Source organism: Tachypleus tridentatus, chromosome 9 (genome assembly GCF_004210375.1).
Source record: "Tachypleus tridentatus isolate NWPU-2018 chromosome 9, ASM421037v1, whole genome shotgun sequence".
In the NCBI taxonomy this organism is placed as follows: domain Eukaryota; kingdom Metazoa; phylum Arthropoda; class Merostomata; order Xiphosura; family Limulidae; genus Tachypleus; species Tachypleus tridentatus.
Genome location: NC_134833.1, coordinates 58610505 through 58626474, shown reverse-complemented (window position 1 = coordinate 58626474; position 15970 = coordinate 58610505). Strand labels below are relative to the sequence as shown.

General features: G+C 36.5%; 1 long non-coding RNA gene across 1 annotated transcript; it reads left to right on the top strand.

Annotated features, from left to right (window-relative positions):
* Nucleotides 1-347: 347 nt before the first annotated feature.
* On the top strand, nt 348-14063 carry LOC143225295 (uncharacterized). The gene is made up of 3 exons (XR_013013779.1): nt 348-399; nt 8858-8988; nt 13987-14063. It is a non-coding gene; the product is annotated as an uncharacterized LOC143225295 (long non-coding RNA).
* The last annotated feature ends 1907 nt before the right edge of the window (nt 14064-15970 follow it).

The following is a 15970-nucleotide window of genomic DNA, read 5'->3' as shown; positions in this document are numbered from 1 at the left end:
ATAATGTTAACTGCATATGAAAAATATCTCTTCCAAGTATTTTGAAATTTTGTGTGAATGTCGGGCGATAAGAATTACCGTATTTGATACATTCATGTGCGTAACTGCTGGTTGAGATGTTATTTCTGATACTGCAGCTTAAGGATAGGCCACTTTGTGAAACCAAAAATATGTATATTCATGTAAAACAGAACATAAAATTATTTTTGTAGGTATATATTTAACTCTAAAATTATTTATACTTTTCATTACTTTATTTAATAAAAATGTAATACATTTTATTTATATCATATTTACTTAGTCATTTATACCACAAATCTATATATGCCATTTGTAACTGTTGTGGTGGCGACCTTGCAGTGCTATTTACGTTGTATGTGCAATGAAGACCTTTCTCTGGTAATTTTAATTATTTGTGCTTATACTTAGTAAAATAAAGTTGACGCAGCTATAAAAACGTTTTTATCATGTATGTTTTGAAGGCAGTAGATTAAGTTTATAATGCTTCAGTTGTTCATTCGGGCATACATTTTAGATAAATAAATAGTGGGAATTTGCTAGTGCTGTTATTTGAGTCGTAGTTTAAATATTTGGTTCAAATAGATATTTCATATTGAAACGACATCACTGGCTATGGTAAAAATCTGGTTTTGGAATCATATTATGGATGTTAATAAATCTGTTTAATCACTACTGCCAAAGCTTTTAAGTATTAGAATAAATGAAATATAATGCTTTAAAAGAAGGTTATTAAATATTTCACAAAAGAGTGTATATATTGATTCAACTAGGAAATCGTACTCTCTATATTAAACACTACAATTCCAAATAACTCAAAATCTATTACTTGTATAGAATTTAACACTTGATATGTTACTGAGGAAATTTTATACAAATACCAAAAATCTTCCAATATCATTCCCCTCGGTGTGGATTCCTGTACGTGGTGAGGGGATCTCGCAAGGAAGGTTCTGTTCTTTTAGTTTACCTCCTCTGGGATCTAAACATCCACCCACGTGTTTGCCGTGCGTGGCGACCCGTGAAGGGGAGGAGAGGATCCTGGTGGTTGAGGGGTCCAACCCTAACACACCACTTTCGCCTTGAATTCCTGTAGACGGGCAGCCTTTGGGTGGCCCCCTTGGGTCAATCAGCTGGTCCACTTGGGCTAGAGTCAACCAAGTACCAGTGTTGGAAGTTCTCAATGGGTGTTATGGACATTGTGTTTGGGTATAGTGCTCACGAAACCCTAGCGTTGCTGCAATGTCCTTGCATGACATTGTAGTCGTCCCCTCGTAGGGCTCCATGGTAGGTGGGGTAAATGGGTACCGAAATTTTCCTTTTTTCCTATAAATCCTCCTATAACAAATTTGAATAAAATAATGAAAAAACAGTATATAGGTAAATGACCACGTCTTGAAGACTCACAGCAGCAATCTTCAACATCTGTAACACCTGTACCCCATTTTTTTACATTACATTCTCTTTAAGAAAAACCTTTAGGGCAAATGTCCCCCTTTTCTATTCAGAAGGCACTAGAGGGACTTGCTTGCTCTCCAAAGTCAGTATGTCTGAGACATATTGGTTGAAACATCCACATCCCAACATAGTGAACTCCTCCTGAATTCAAAGGCAATTGGGGATGTACCTATTAAGGTTACCCCTCATGCTACCTTGAATTCATCACGAGGAATTATTGTTGAGAGGGACTTGAATAACGTCTCCGAGTCAGAAATTCTCGCTGGTCTCTCCACTCAAGGAGTTTCTGCAGTGAGGCGCATCTCCACTCGCAAAGACAGAGTTACACTGCCTATAAATATCCTCGTTTTGACATTTACATCACCACGTTCACCTGCCACCATCAAGGCAGGTTATCTAATTTGCAGGGTATGGCCGTACATTCCAAACCCTCTTCGATGTTTCCAATGTCAGAGGTTCGGCCACTCAAAGACATCCTGTCGTGGTTCCCTGACATGTGCTCGTTGTCGTGGCAAGGACCCACGATGCCTATGAGTGTCACACGAACCCACATTGTGTCAACTGCAATGGTTCCCACCCTTCCTACTTTCGTTCTTGCCCAAAATGGTTGGAGGAAAAAGAGGTACAGCATTTGAAAACGACCCATAACATTAGTTATCCTGAGACTCGGAAATTGCTGTCCACCACTCCATCTCGGACATATGCTGCTGCACTTCGTTCCACAACTACAGTGGGAGTGCAGACAGATCTCTCTGTACCTCAAAGAGAATCGTTTTCAAAACAAATGAAAAGCCTTTTGACCTCCATGGTTAAAAAGGTTGATGAATCGACTTCTACACCCATCTCTGTTCCTCCCATACAGTCCAACAAATCTCAAGATCCACATACTTCGGTTTCAAATACAGGCATTTCTTCTGATACATCTTTTTCTCCAACTCTACGATGCAAAACAATCATTCGTTCGCATTTTCAGTCACTGGAATCCCCTTCCAACAACAAAGACCTCCCCCATCGACCCACGGCAGGATCCATGGAGGTCGATAGACCTCCTCCAAATAAGGATAGTAAGGAAAAAAGACGTGGTCGTAAACAGAAGGGTTTTCCAGCCACTTCGCCTACCCGTCATTAAAAATGGCCACCTTGATACAATGAAACTGTCGAGGTTTACGTTCTAATCTGGATGATATCAAAACACTGATTGTTTCCTACCATCCTGTATGTCTTTCCTTACAAGAAACATTTCTAAAACCTGTTGATACAGTCACCATTCGGCAGTTTTCTCTGTACGGAAATGACAGGCTGTGTGATGGACGAGTACATGGAAGAGTGGCACTATTGGTTTATCAGCATGTGCCTACCCTGTCTTTGTCACTCAACACACCCTTGGAGGCCGTAGCCATCCGTATTTTCTTGGGTCATACCATCACTGTTTGTTCTCTCTACCTGTTCCCTGGAGAGACATATGATCAATCAGACCTTGATGCTATCGTTGAACAGTTACTGTCTCCATTTCTAATCCCCCTGGACATCATCCCCTATGTGGAAGTGCTGTTATTGATAGGATGGGTCGCTCTGTAGAGCGTATGCTCTCTGATCACAACCTTTCTCTTTTCAATTCTGGTTCTTCCACTTATTTTCATGCACCTAGTCAGTCCTTTACTGCTATTGATCTCTCAGTTTGCTCCCCTTCATTATTTTCCCATTTTTCAAGGAGGGTTGACAATAATCCACTAGGCAGTGATCATTTTCCTATACTTTTGAGAGAGACTGGCCGTGGTCGATGCCACCCTACCCGCGTGCCCCAGTGGAAGCTAGATCAGGCAGACTGGTCCACTTTCACTGCTTTTGCAGAACTTGATACTGCCATCATGAATCAGCCATCAAGAGACGACTGTGTGGCAGCAGTAACTGACTGTATTATACATTGTTTGTTTGTTTGTTTTGGAATTTCGCACAAAGCTACTCGAGGGCTATCTGTGCTAGCCGTCCCTAATTTAGCAGTGTAAGACTAGAGGGAAGGCAGCTAGTCATCACCACCCACCGCCAACTCTTGGGCTACTCTTTTACCAACGAATAGTGGGATTGACCGTCACATTATACACCCCCACGGCTGGGAGGGTGAGCATGTTTAGCGCGACGCGGGCGCGAACCCGCGACCCTCGGATTACGAGTCGCACGCCTCACGCGCTTGGCCATGCCAGGCCTGACTGTATTATACAAACAGCTGCTCAGTGTATTCCTAAAACCTCAACACGTTTTCCACGATATCCTCGTCCGTGGTGCAATCCTGCTTGCCACTTGGCACGGAAGGCTCAAAAAACGGGCCTGGGATACTTTCCGTAGATATCCCACACTTTCGAACTGCATCGCTTTTCAATGGGCCTGTGCACATGCTAGGTGGGTAAGACGTCAAAGCCAGAAGGAAACTTGGATTAAGTTCACAACTAGCATGTCTTCTACCACCAGTTCCAAGGTCATATGGGACAGGATTCGAAAGATCAGTGGGCACTACAATTCTGTCCCCCTCTCCATCTTACTCTCTGATGATCAAGAGGTAGCTGATGTCTAGAGCATTACTGATACTCTAGATTAAAGCTTTAGCCAGGTATCTAGCACTTCTGCTTGTTCCTCCACCTTCTTGGCCATCAAGACTCGGGCAGAGCGTTCAACTTTTTCCTTTTGAACTGTCTTTTTGAGAATAATTGTCCCTTTACACTGGTGGAACTGAAAATGGCCCTTCATCAGTCTGGCAGTACATCTGTTTAACCTGATGATGTACACTATGACATGCTGTGCTATCTCTCTCCTACTTCTCTTGATATTCTTCTAATTGTTTTTAACCGGATCTGGCAGGAGAATGTTTTTCCTGATACCTGGCGCCAGGCTATTATCTTACCTTTCTATAAACCTGGGAAAGATCCCAAGATTCCTTCACACTACCATCCAATTGCTTTGACGAGCTGTCTCTGTAAGACCTTAGAGAGGATGGTTAATGCTCGTTTTGTTTGGTTCCTCGAATCAAACAACCTCCTCTCGCCCACCCAGTGTGGGTTCCAACGACAGCATTCCACCACGGACCACCTAATTCGACTTGAAACATCAATCAGAGAAGCCTTTCTCAAACGCCAACATCTTGTTTCAATATTCTTTGACATTGAGAAGGCTTATGACACAACATGGAGGTATGGCATTTTGCAAGACCTCCATATATATGGGTTACGTGGCCATTTACCTATGTTTATTAAAAAAATTTTCATGGACAGGATATTCCAAGTTCGTGTGGGTTCGACACTTTCCCGTTCATTTGTACAGTTACTTGAGGTCCCTCAGGGTTGTGTTTTGAGTGTCACACTTTTCAGTATTAAGATAAATGCCATCACTGAACAACTCCCTCACACGTTGCAAACGAGCTCTATGTTGACGACTTTCACATCTCGTGTCAGTCATCGAACATGAGGTATATTGAACGGCAACTACAAACTGCCCTCTATCGTGTACTGAAGTGGACTACGGTGAACGGCTTTAATTTTTCTCTCTCTAAAACCGTTTGCATGCGTTTTTGCCGCCAACAGGGTATCCACCCTGATCCTGAACTCTGTATCGGTGAAGTTTTGCTGCCAGTGGTTCCTGAGACCAAGTTCTTGGGGCTTATCTTTTACCATAAGCTGACCTTTATACCACACTTAAAGCAGCTGCAGGCCAAATGCACAAGAGCACTGAACATCCTCCGTGTCCTCTCTACTGCCAGTTGGGGAGCGGATCGATGTTCTATGTTAAAGATCTATTGTGCTCTTATTCATCCAAAACTCGACTATGGATCAATGGTCTATGGCTCTGCCAGACCCTCGGCCTTAAAGATGCTGGACCCCATTCATCATCAAGGACATCGACTCTGCACTGGGGCTTTCTGCACTTCCCCAGTTCAGAGCTTATATGTGGAATCTCACGAACCTTCTCTGCACCTTCGCTGTTTGCAACTGTCTTTACTGTATTCTTCGAAACTTTGCTCCTTACCAAAGCATCCCACATGGGGATGTGTATTCAATGACCTGCCATTGCTCCTTTTGGCCTTCGCATCCAGGTGCAATTGGATGAATTGGGTCTGTCCTTGGAAAACATTGCAGAATCCACTGGTCAGACCATCCCTCCATGGTGTACTACAGCCCCCAAATGTGACCTTTCTTTACGTCATCTGAAGAAGGCAGATACTCCCGATTGGAAGTATCGCCTTTTATATACTGAACATCTTTCGAACAACCTTTATATTCCAATTTATACGGATGGTTCAAAATCAGGCGACTCTGTGGGCTCTGCCATGGTTTGTTGCAGTTCGGTGGTTGCACGCAGAATCCCTTCTACAGCTGCTGTGTTCACTGCTGAACTGTACGCCATATCTCTTGCCCTGGATCATATTAAAGCTGAGCAGTACTCTGACTGCATTATTTATATTGACTCCCTTAGCTCTCTGCTGGCCTTGGAATCACTTCACGTTGGTTCACACCCTGTTCTCACTGATATTCAATATTGGTTTTACACCATTTTATGTTTTAAATGCTGTTTTGTTTATACCTTTGTTTCCTTTTACGAATTTTACTACATTAACTTCACTTTTACCTTTTTACAGAGCATTTGGCTAATTTGTATTACAATTTTGCTATATGTTTTTAACACTTTTCTTATTTTACCTTTTGATAATGGCTGTTATGACAACATAAGTCGGACTGAAAAGGACAACTTCAGGTGACTGACGGTGGTTCTTGTACTTACCTGTTAGTCTTCCTGGCAGGTTATGATCATTACCATTTTGCTAAAGAAAGTCCTATACAACTTCGCTTACTCTGCTTTCTCTCTTAACATTGTAGACTAGGTGTCAACATTGATTTTATACTTTTTCTGTTTTTCAATGATGTTTTGTTTTACCTTCATTCCCTTTTATGTATTTTACTAATTTATTTTTACCTTTTTACCGGACGTTTGGCGCATATAGCCTAGCTGCTTTGTGCCATAAAACACTAAATCAATCAATCAACCAATATCATTCAAATAAGTATGAAACTTTCCTTTAAAATGTTTTATTTTTGTCTTGTGTACTTTTACAGATTGGGTACAGCAAAGGAAATTTTCCAGGGGAAAATATAGAAAGGATCATAATTATATTTGGTATTACGTTTAATTATAGTTACATCTGGATAATGTTATGTACATTGTGGGAGTCTCTGAATGTCCAGGTTCTGACTTTTATTTGCAGTCACTCTCTTTGTCCAGAAGAAAGACGTATATTTTAAAATATTTGATCAGCATCCCAGACTAATTAATTTGCCTAATTTACAGAAGGTACTTCATGTTTCATCTAGCGAAAATTGTCTGCTTTTAATCTTGTTATTCTTTATCTGTATCTGCAGTAAAACATTAAATCTATACTCTTCAAAAAAGGAAACGCAAAAGGCAAAATTTGAGACATATTGTTAACAAGTTTATTCCGGGTAGTTCTGTATGACATGTGTGAAACCTTGCACATTCACTGCTGAACATCCAAAATCTGCAAAGGCAAAGTCCACGCTCACTAATTGACGTTTAACGTCACTCAACGTCAATAACGAGTATGCCCCTCGTGAGCATCAATAACTGCTTGGCATCTCCTGCTCATGGAAGCGATGAGATTTCGAATCACATCCTGTGGAATGGCTGTCCACTTAGCCTACAAAGCTGCTGCAAGCTGAGGTAGAGTCTGCAGTTGAGATTGCCGCCGTCGCAGACGTCGGTCCAACTCGTCCCAAAGATGTTCGATGGGGTTTAAATCTGGTGATCTGGAGGGCCAGGGAATAACGTTGATGTTGTGGTATCTTAAGAAGACAGTGGTGAGTCGGGCTGTGGGAGGATGGGCGTTGTCATGTTGAAAAACGTTGTTGACGTTCACCATGATGGGTTGCACATGGGGCCTAAGAATCTCGTCGACGGTTGCGTACGGTCTGATCGGAAATCCGAAGCAGCCCTGGTATGATTGAGACAGTTCACGTCGCAGTGGTGGTCCTATCCCGAAGGTGACGTAACCGGATGTAGCGATCTTGTGCGGCGTGGTCACACGAGGTCTGCCAGATCGTGGACGGCCACAAGTTGATCCATGTTGTTGGTGACGATTTCATAGCCTTGTGATGGTGCTTGGGTGAACATTCACAGCTCTGGCAACATCTAATCGAGATTCACCTGCTCCCAACGACCAATGGCGTTGTTGCGTTGTGCTTCAGTCAGTCTTGGCGTAACTGTATTGCGTGTCGGTGGCTTAACACTGAGCTATGGAAACCGAGAATCCGTCACTTTTATAGGGATTTTGCACATGTTGCACTTGCAGAACATGCAGATTTCTCAAACAAATTTATTGGACACGAATGCGTTTTGGCGAAAAATCCATTGTTTTCCTCCGTTTTCAAAGTGCACAACTTTTGTTGTCATTTTGGTCTGACAATCAGTGCCTTAACACGTGTAACATCACATACTCTGAGCTTGTAACGTTATTACATATATTTCTCTTTAAAATAACAAAAATATCCCTTTTGCGTTTCTTTTTTTGAAGAGTATATTTGAGCAATGATCACTAACATTCACATACTCTGCAGTCTCTAGCCTATAAACTGTTTCTTTATTAGAAATTAACAGTAAATCAAAAATAGCACCAGTTCTTTAAGAAAACCATCCTGAACAGTTTCTAAAAACATGTTGCCCTCATAATTTGATTCTAGAATTTCCTGTTCTGTGTGTTTAAAAATAAAATTTTTAGTTATATCCTCACTAATGGTTGAATTTTTTTTATCTCCCTATAGAGTTTCTTATTAGCTTACAAGTTTCATCCAGCCAAAAAGAAACACAAATTGAATCAATGTCACAAGTATCAGATTGGAAACCCTTAACTTGAACAGGTTGTAACTCAGGTTGTCCTAGCAACACAGTTTTGTCAGTTGAGCCTACTGTTAAAACTGTCTTGTTACCCTTCATATTTTTTTTCTTCAGTGTTTTGATTTTCTGTACTGTTTAACCCCAGTTAATTTTTTCCTTCAAACAAAAGTGCACATAACTTAAAATTTAACATTCCTGGAATATAACTGATCATGAATCCTCATTAGTTTCATTTTTATTCACATCAAATTAAATAAATCACATTATTTGTAGAAACATCTTGCTTATTTAGTAATTTTCATACAGTAGATACAACAGTTGTCCACTGTATTATGTATTTTTTTCTTTTATAATTATTATGTATTTCATGAAATACCATGTAATTAATTTTCTGGGAACTATATAACTAAGAATGTGGTAAGTCACTTGAGTTAAAAGAGTTTCAAACAATCCTTATTTTAGTTTGATATTTTGACTTTTGTTTTTTAAGTAGGAGATTGGAAAGGAAACAAGGAAGAGACCTAGAGAAACTCTTGTTGATGAAAATCCTTCTCAGGACCTTCAGAAAAATTCTCTAAGACTTCATAAAAGAGCTTAGGAATTAATATAGTGGTATTTGGGGTGAGGTTAAATATCGTTATGTTGGTATATTTTACATTAATTTTGTGAATCTCATCATTTCCAGGTACTATTAATTTCCTATTCATTTTCTATAAATTCAAAACTATCATAATTTTAAAATTGCATGAACCTTTAAGATTTTAAGTAAGTGAACAGAGATTTAACAGAAGTCCATATAACTGATGCTTTTGTTTTCTTTGCCCATTAAATATGTTAACTATATAGTTGTATGTACACCAGTTTAGTGCATGGCATGAGATTTTACTGTTTCAAAATTCAATTAATCAATCTTACCATCAATGTATACCTACAAAATTAACATTAAATTTACCTATAGTTCAAAGTTTTATGTTATCTAAGTTTTAATTTCTTTATTTCAAAAGAAAACTTATACTTGGATATTTCTTAATACACATTAACATTCCATGTGCAGGTAAAATCTAGGTTAATTGCTCAGTTTAAGCATTCTTATTTCAGGCTTAAAAGAACATGTTCAGAGAAAAGGAATATTGTGTAACTCTTGACAGATTTCAGATTTCTAAACATAGAGTTGTGATTTCTCAGCTGTGCTAGATGCTTATAAAAAAAGAAAAAGACCACATTTTAAAGTATGATCTCCCACTTCATATTTTGAAATTGACATAAAGAATTCCGTAAGGAACTTGTGAAATTGTTCTTGATGAGGCTTCTAAATAAGTTTCACCTGTGAAACAGTGTTACTTCACTGTGTAACTTTACATTTAACAACAACAAAATCAATTTCAATTAATTTTTGAAGTGTGAATGGTGGAGATTTTGCAGAATGTGACAAATTGAGGCATAAAGATGGACAGTGGGGCATTCTTCATTTTTGGTGTGTTTGAAGTCTTAAAGTCATTTCTTCTTACATAATTATATAAAATAAACAACATAAATTTATTACTTTTTAAACCAGTGTATTCAAAATTAAAATTAAAAATGTATCAATGGAAAAAGAAGTTTCATGAACTTAAATCTGGGTCTTTTTAATCCAATTTACATGATGACTTCAATTACTTAATGACCAACAAGTTACTTTAAATCATTGATTTTTGACATTTTATGAAGATTGAATTGTTGATTTTGTGACTTAATGAGAATTATTGGATGATGCCTGTGAATATATAAATTTCACCATAACGTGATTTTACACAGTTATAAAGGGGATTTGCGAGGAATGAATTGGGTAGTTCTTAACTTTTTATCCATATCATATATCATCAAATTAACAAAAGATGACTAAGTGAAAATAAGTCAATACACTTACAATTCACATCATACATTATTATGGGTGTTGTAAACATGAAATTAACATATCCAAAATAAAACATCAGTACAGCTGTGATTATTACCATGTTAAAAAAAATATATCCAAACACCATTGAAATAACCTACTTTTAAATATCACAAAACCTGAAGATAAAAATGTGGCATTTGTATTATACCATTTTCAGCCTGTGAGAAGGGTAACGTAGGTAATGGAAATGGAGTAAATGGAAATTCAGAAGTGTCTGAACATAAGCAGAAACAACAAACATGAAAACATAAGCAATGACATTTCCATTCATGTGTGACATCCTGGCTGTCAAATTGACTGAAAATTAACAATGATTTCATAAAAATTGGATAACTACATAAACAAAAAAAAATGTAAAAAGTTACTTTACCAGTAGCTTGTATAATTTTAATATCTTCCAATAACATTTTGACCTAAACAGCTTTCTGAACCTCCTGTGATTTTTATGGTAGGCATTACCATGATCTTGTTGCCTGCAAGAAGACAATGTATCAAAACTAGTTTCACCAAAGTCCAGATTTGCGACAGTGTTTTTCCATTTAGTGTGGTTTTAAATCGTCATTTGACCACACTAGAAATGTTAATACCTCAGTTTGTGGAAGTTGTTGGGATCAGGATGATACAGCTGTTAGTAGGTCAGTACAGTGGCATACTACATGCACATACTGTATTACTTATTTTAGGGAAGGATACCTTTACCCCTACAAGATACAAATTCCTCAGGTTATGCCTCTTGCACCTGATAATTTGGCACTTACTAGTGCAGATTAAAAAACATAGTCAAGCTGAAATAATTACATATACCTGAAACAATAACAAAAATGGAAACAGATAATGCTAATATTATTATCAGTTTATCTACATAAAACACCAACAAATACTAACGTAGTTTAATAAAAAATACAGTATATTCTCCATTGACTTCAAATAATATGTATAAATTTGAACATAATCTTTACAAGAAAATTTGGTGGTAATTATTGAATTTAATATACTGTCACTTTTGTTAAAGAAGAAGAAATAAAATCTGAGCTTTACAATTACTTTCAAGAGTTTTTTTACAAATATAAAGGAAACATTTACATAAGATACATGTCATACAATATGTTAAATTTTGCAATGAACAAAAAAACGTTGTTTGTTTGTTATTAGAGCTAACTTTCATTAGGTTAGCTGGTGTCTCAACCACAAGGAAATTGAATGTTTATCTGAAAGTGGATAAACTTGTCCTGTGTATATTAACTTTGGGTATAATATCTGTCTTACTCTTTGTGCTTTTGCAAGGAACAACAGGTCTCTGTCTTTTCACCTATTTCGTGTTTCATCTACTTTTATTATTAGCTTGTTCCAGTTATGGTTGGTTATGGCTCCTTGGCCACATCAAACGCTTAATATTTTAATTGGTTCTGTGGTCCATCTAATATTACGCATGTCAACTTTCTGGTTTCTATTTTTTCCAATAAAGAATGCTAGTGTTTTGTTATAATTAACTTTTGCACATGTGGCTGAGTTGTAGTAATCTACTATTTCTACGCTATTCTGTATTAATTGTTTGCTTGCAGATGTTAGTGTTACATTTGCGTGCGCCATTACTTTTGTCGTTTAAGTTCATTTCCTGAGGTGGAGACCCCCTCAATGTTCTGACATCGTACTATTTTAGAGAGAAGACAGTTGATTGTCAGGACAAAGAGTGGGAGACAGTGGGCCTCCTTGTGTTACCCCAGACCTGACAGGAATATTCCTAGACAAGTGCCAATTTAAATTGACCGCCGCTGTGACATCTGTGTAAACAGCCTCTCCAGATGATAATACTTTTTGGTATTTGGTATTTTTCTAGTATGAACAAGAGAAAGTCGTGATTGACTTAGTCAAACGCTTGTTCTTGGTCTGTAGTTATTATATGTCCAAATGTGTTTCTATAGTAAGCTGTATAGATGTTATCTCTGAGTAATGTATTCTGGTGAATGTTTCTGTTTGGTACACTGCAGGTTTGGCTGTTATGTGCTATATTACCTTTGTTTTCATTTATATACATTTTGTAAGTATTTTATAATCTGTGTTACATAATGTGACAGGTCGATAATCTGACATGAGTTCTGTTTGTTCTTCTTTCTTATTATGTAAGGTAATTATTCCTATTCTAAATTAGTCTGGAAGTGTGTTGTTCTCCAAGCAAGTATTTGACATCTTTGTAAATTTCTCACCGATGATCTCCCAGTAGGTTTTATAGAACTCTACTGGTAGTCCATCTGGTCTGGGAGTTTTATTGAGTTTCAAGTTTTTGTGGCTTCTAAACATTCTTCCTTTGTTAACTGATGTGATGTATCTTGAAACAATTCTTCTAGCCTGTAATACGTTTAACGTAATATAACACAGTGAAGCTTCCGCAGGAAATGAAACTTAAGAGGACAGGGTGGAGTCACGTGTTCTTATTGTTGGGAGAAGGCGGCTCTGTTTGATACAATCACAATGTTATTAGTTAAATCTAAATACAATTTGTCCAATCCGGAGAGAGCTATGCAATAATAGGTGAATATGCTTACAAAGTTCTGGTTTTTAAAGCGTAATTGCAACATAGCTCAAATTATTGGCTCAAAGCTGTTGGATGAATGATATAAAAGTGGGTTTTCTAAACTGAAATACTTATGAAAAGATAACGTTCTCAACATTCAACATGAAAGTTCTGTTTGCAGCTGTTGTTGTGGTTGTAAGCCTGACGATGACGAACGGCAATTCTATAGATATGATGTGGAAACTGATGTGCAGTTAGTTCATTTTCTAAGTTTATTGATGTATAAAATATTATGTAATCATTCTATGGAAGTAAATGTTTTCTCTTAATATTTTTATTTGATGAGGAGAAAAACAAAGTAAAATTTTGACATATATATTCCTCTTATAAAACTCAAGAAAAAGACTTAAATTGTCAAATTCAGGCCGTTGCAATTATCAATGAATCTAAAAGGATGAGAGTCGTGTTTAAAAATTTGAACAGTTATCTTCTATATAGGTTATACATCCACTTCTGGAATTAGTTTGACGAGTTCCAGGTAGCATTTTTATAGCTGAGCAACAAGTAAAACAATTGAGATTTCCACAAAAATATATGTTTCAGATTTAACCAAGAAAAATTAGAAACAAAAATTAGTATATTTTAGATTTAAGTAATAAAAATCACAAAAAGGAATAACAAATATAAAACTATCAGAAACAAACTAAAAATTATTTGTTCTTCTTCAGTCAAAATTTCATGAGTTTTGCGATAGAAAAGTAAAACACTTTCATTGATAACTGAGTCTACAAAGAAATACTTCAACACAATCTACTCTGTGACGTAATACAGTAATGATAGCTAATTTTTAAATTAAATTTAAATAAAATCATTTTTCTCATAATTGGTGAATATTGTTGAATGTTAAGTTTTTCCAGAAAAGACTTCAGGCTCAGTAACCTTCCGAAGGAACTATCAGTTATACTTTCAGATATTTCTGATAGATAATATAATTATTCACCCCGCCTACTTACATCAACGCAACAAGGAATCTTCAGTAATACCTCTCGTATTATGTATTGTAAGTGTGTGAATCAGAAAACGTACGTTTAATAAAGTAGTTTTACAAACGTTGGTTCGTAAAATTAAAAACTACCCATTTATATAGATCACAGATGTTTTTTTTATACAGGTATTAAAGAAGATTCTATAAAAGTGAATCATCTGAGAGTGTGCACAGCAAGTCGATTAAAAGAACAATCAGAGTGGGTAGGTGTTTTAGTTATAATTAATCATATGTCGTAAAACCAATAATATTTTGGTTTGCTGACATGAATCTACTAAATTTAGCATATCTTTGTCTTTTAGTTAAAGACCTCTTAATATATAAATTATATTAAAAATTCCATTTACATTGAAGGTTAGTTTGAGGTTCTAAAACATAATTCTAAGAATCAAGCTCCCTGTGTTAGTGGCAAGTTTTTGGAATTACAGTGCTGAGTGTTGTAGGTTTCAAGACCACCTTACGAAAGGTTTTGATGTTTTACACGTCTTGAAAACATAATCAGATGAATTTAAAAATTTTACCTATCCAAGGTTATTAAGTATTAAACACCGGTCACTAAGCAGTTCGTACAAGGCGTGGTATAACATAAAGGATGTTTTAGTAGTAAAATCTTCTTAGCAATTGGGACTGCACCTTTGCAATGATGTTTGTCGCGCCCATTATTTTAACTTATGTCTTCAATTGCCATATTACCTGCACGTGAATCCACGTTTATATCATGTGTAATGCAGAAATATTCAAGTTGTATGACCTTTATCTGGTGCTCGTGCTTACGCTAAACCTTAGCAATTATTTCTGATATTTCATGTGTATTTGTTTGTAGTTGAACACAAAGATACACAATGGGCTATTTATACTCCTCCCAACATGAGTATCGAAACCTGGTTTCTAGCGTTCTACTTCTACAGACGTATCGTTTTATCATTTGGGGTTATTCAACATGTCTACTGTGATCTTGTTGGTTTAAATTATTTATTTGCTGACCTTTTTCATTTATTTTATCAACTGGTTTTGTTAATCATGGGAAGAGACGTTAAAACGAAGATTATATGATTAACTTAGAAAATATTTATGATTAAGATATAAATAAGGTTTGTTGACATATGTAATTTTTATTGTACTTACTTTTATTTTATGTAATTTATTATAAGGTAAAAGTGTTCTAAAGAAGACTAATGTCCCTGCCAGTAAGACCGTAATATTGCCTGTTAAATGCATTGCAATAATAACTAAAAAAGTATTAAAGGACAGAAAAGAAAGATAAAACATCAAAATTAAATTATAGGCAAAAAAGTGAAAACTTACAGTTAAGAATATAATTAAAAAGAGATTATTTAAAATTAATCAATCAAAAATGAAAAGGTATGTACCTTTTGTGTTTATAATTTTAAAAATTCAGTTGGATGATACATTGATGATAATATTGAAAATATTCAATGTGAGTAGAAACAACTAGAAGACAAAAATAATAAATCTTTTGTTACAGGAAAGATTAGAGTTATGGTACACACTGTTGAACTGTGTCTCACACAAATAGCCAAATGCATTCAACCCGATAACCATAAGGTTAAACAGTTTGCAACAAATTATTTTCAAAGTGTGCAGGTGCTTAAAACACGAATAGCACATATATGTGAAGTATTTTTTGTTTGTTTTGGATTTTGCGTAAAGCTACTCAAGGGCTATCTGCGCTAGCTGCCTCTAATTTAGCGGTGTAAGACTAAAGGAAAGGCAGCTTGTCATCACCACCCACTGCCAACTCTTGGGCTAATCTTTTACCAACGAATAATGGGATTGACCATTACATTATAATGCTCCCATGGCTGAAAGGGCGAGCATGTTTGGTGCAACCAGGATTCTACCCCTGTGACACTCAGATTACAAGTCGAACGCCTTAACACATTTGGCCATGCTGGGCCCATATGGGAAGTAATAGTTGTGTAAGACTGAGATGGGTCAATATGTTCCAGTGTCTAAAACCCATTTCAGACACCATTTCTTAGTACAAAATGTAACAAATATTGAGACATTTCACCATTTTTGTGCTCATTATATCTTCACATTTAGAATAAGGTTATTGTAATAATAAAATATTATAATGACAGAAATA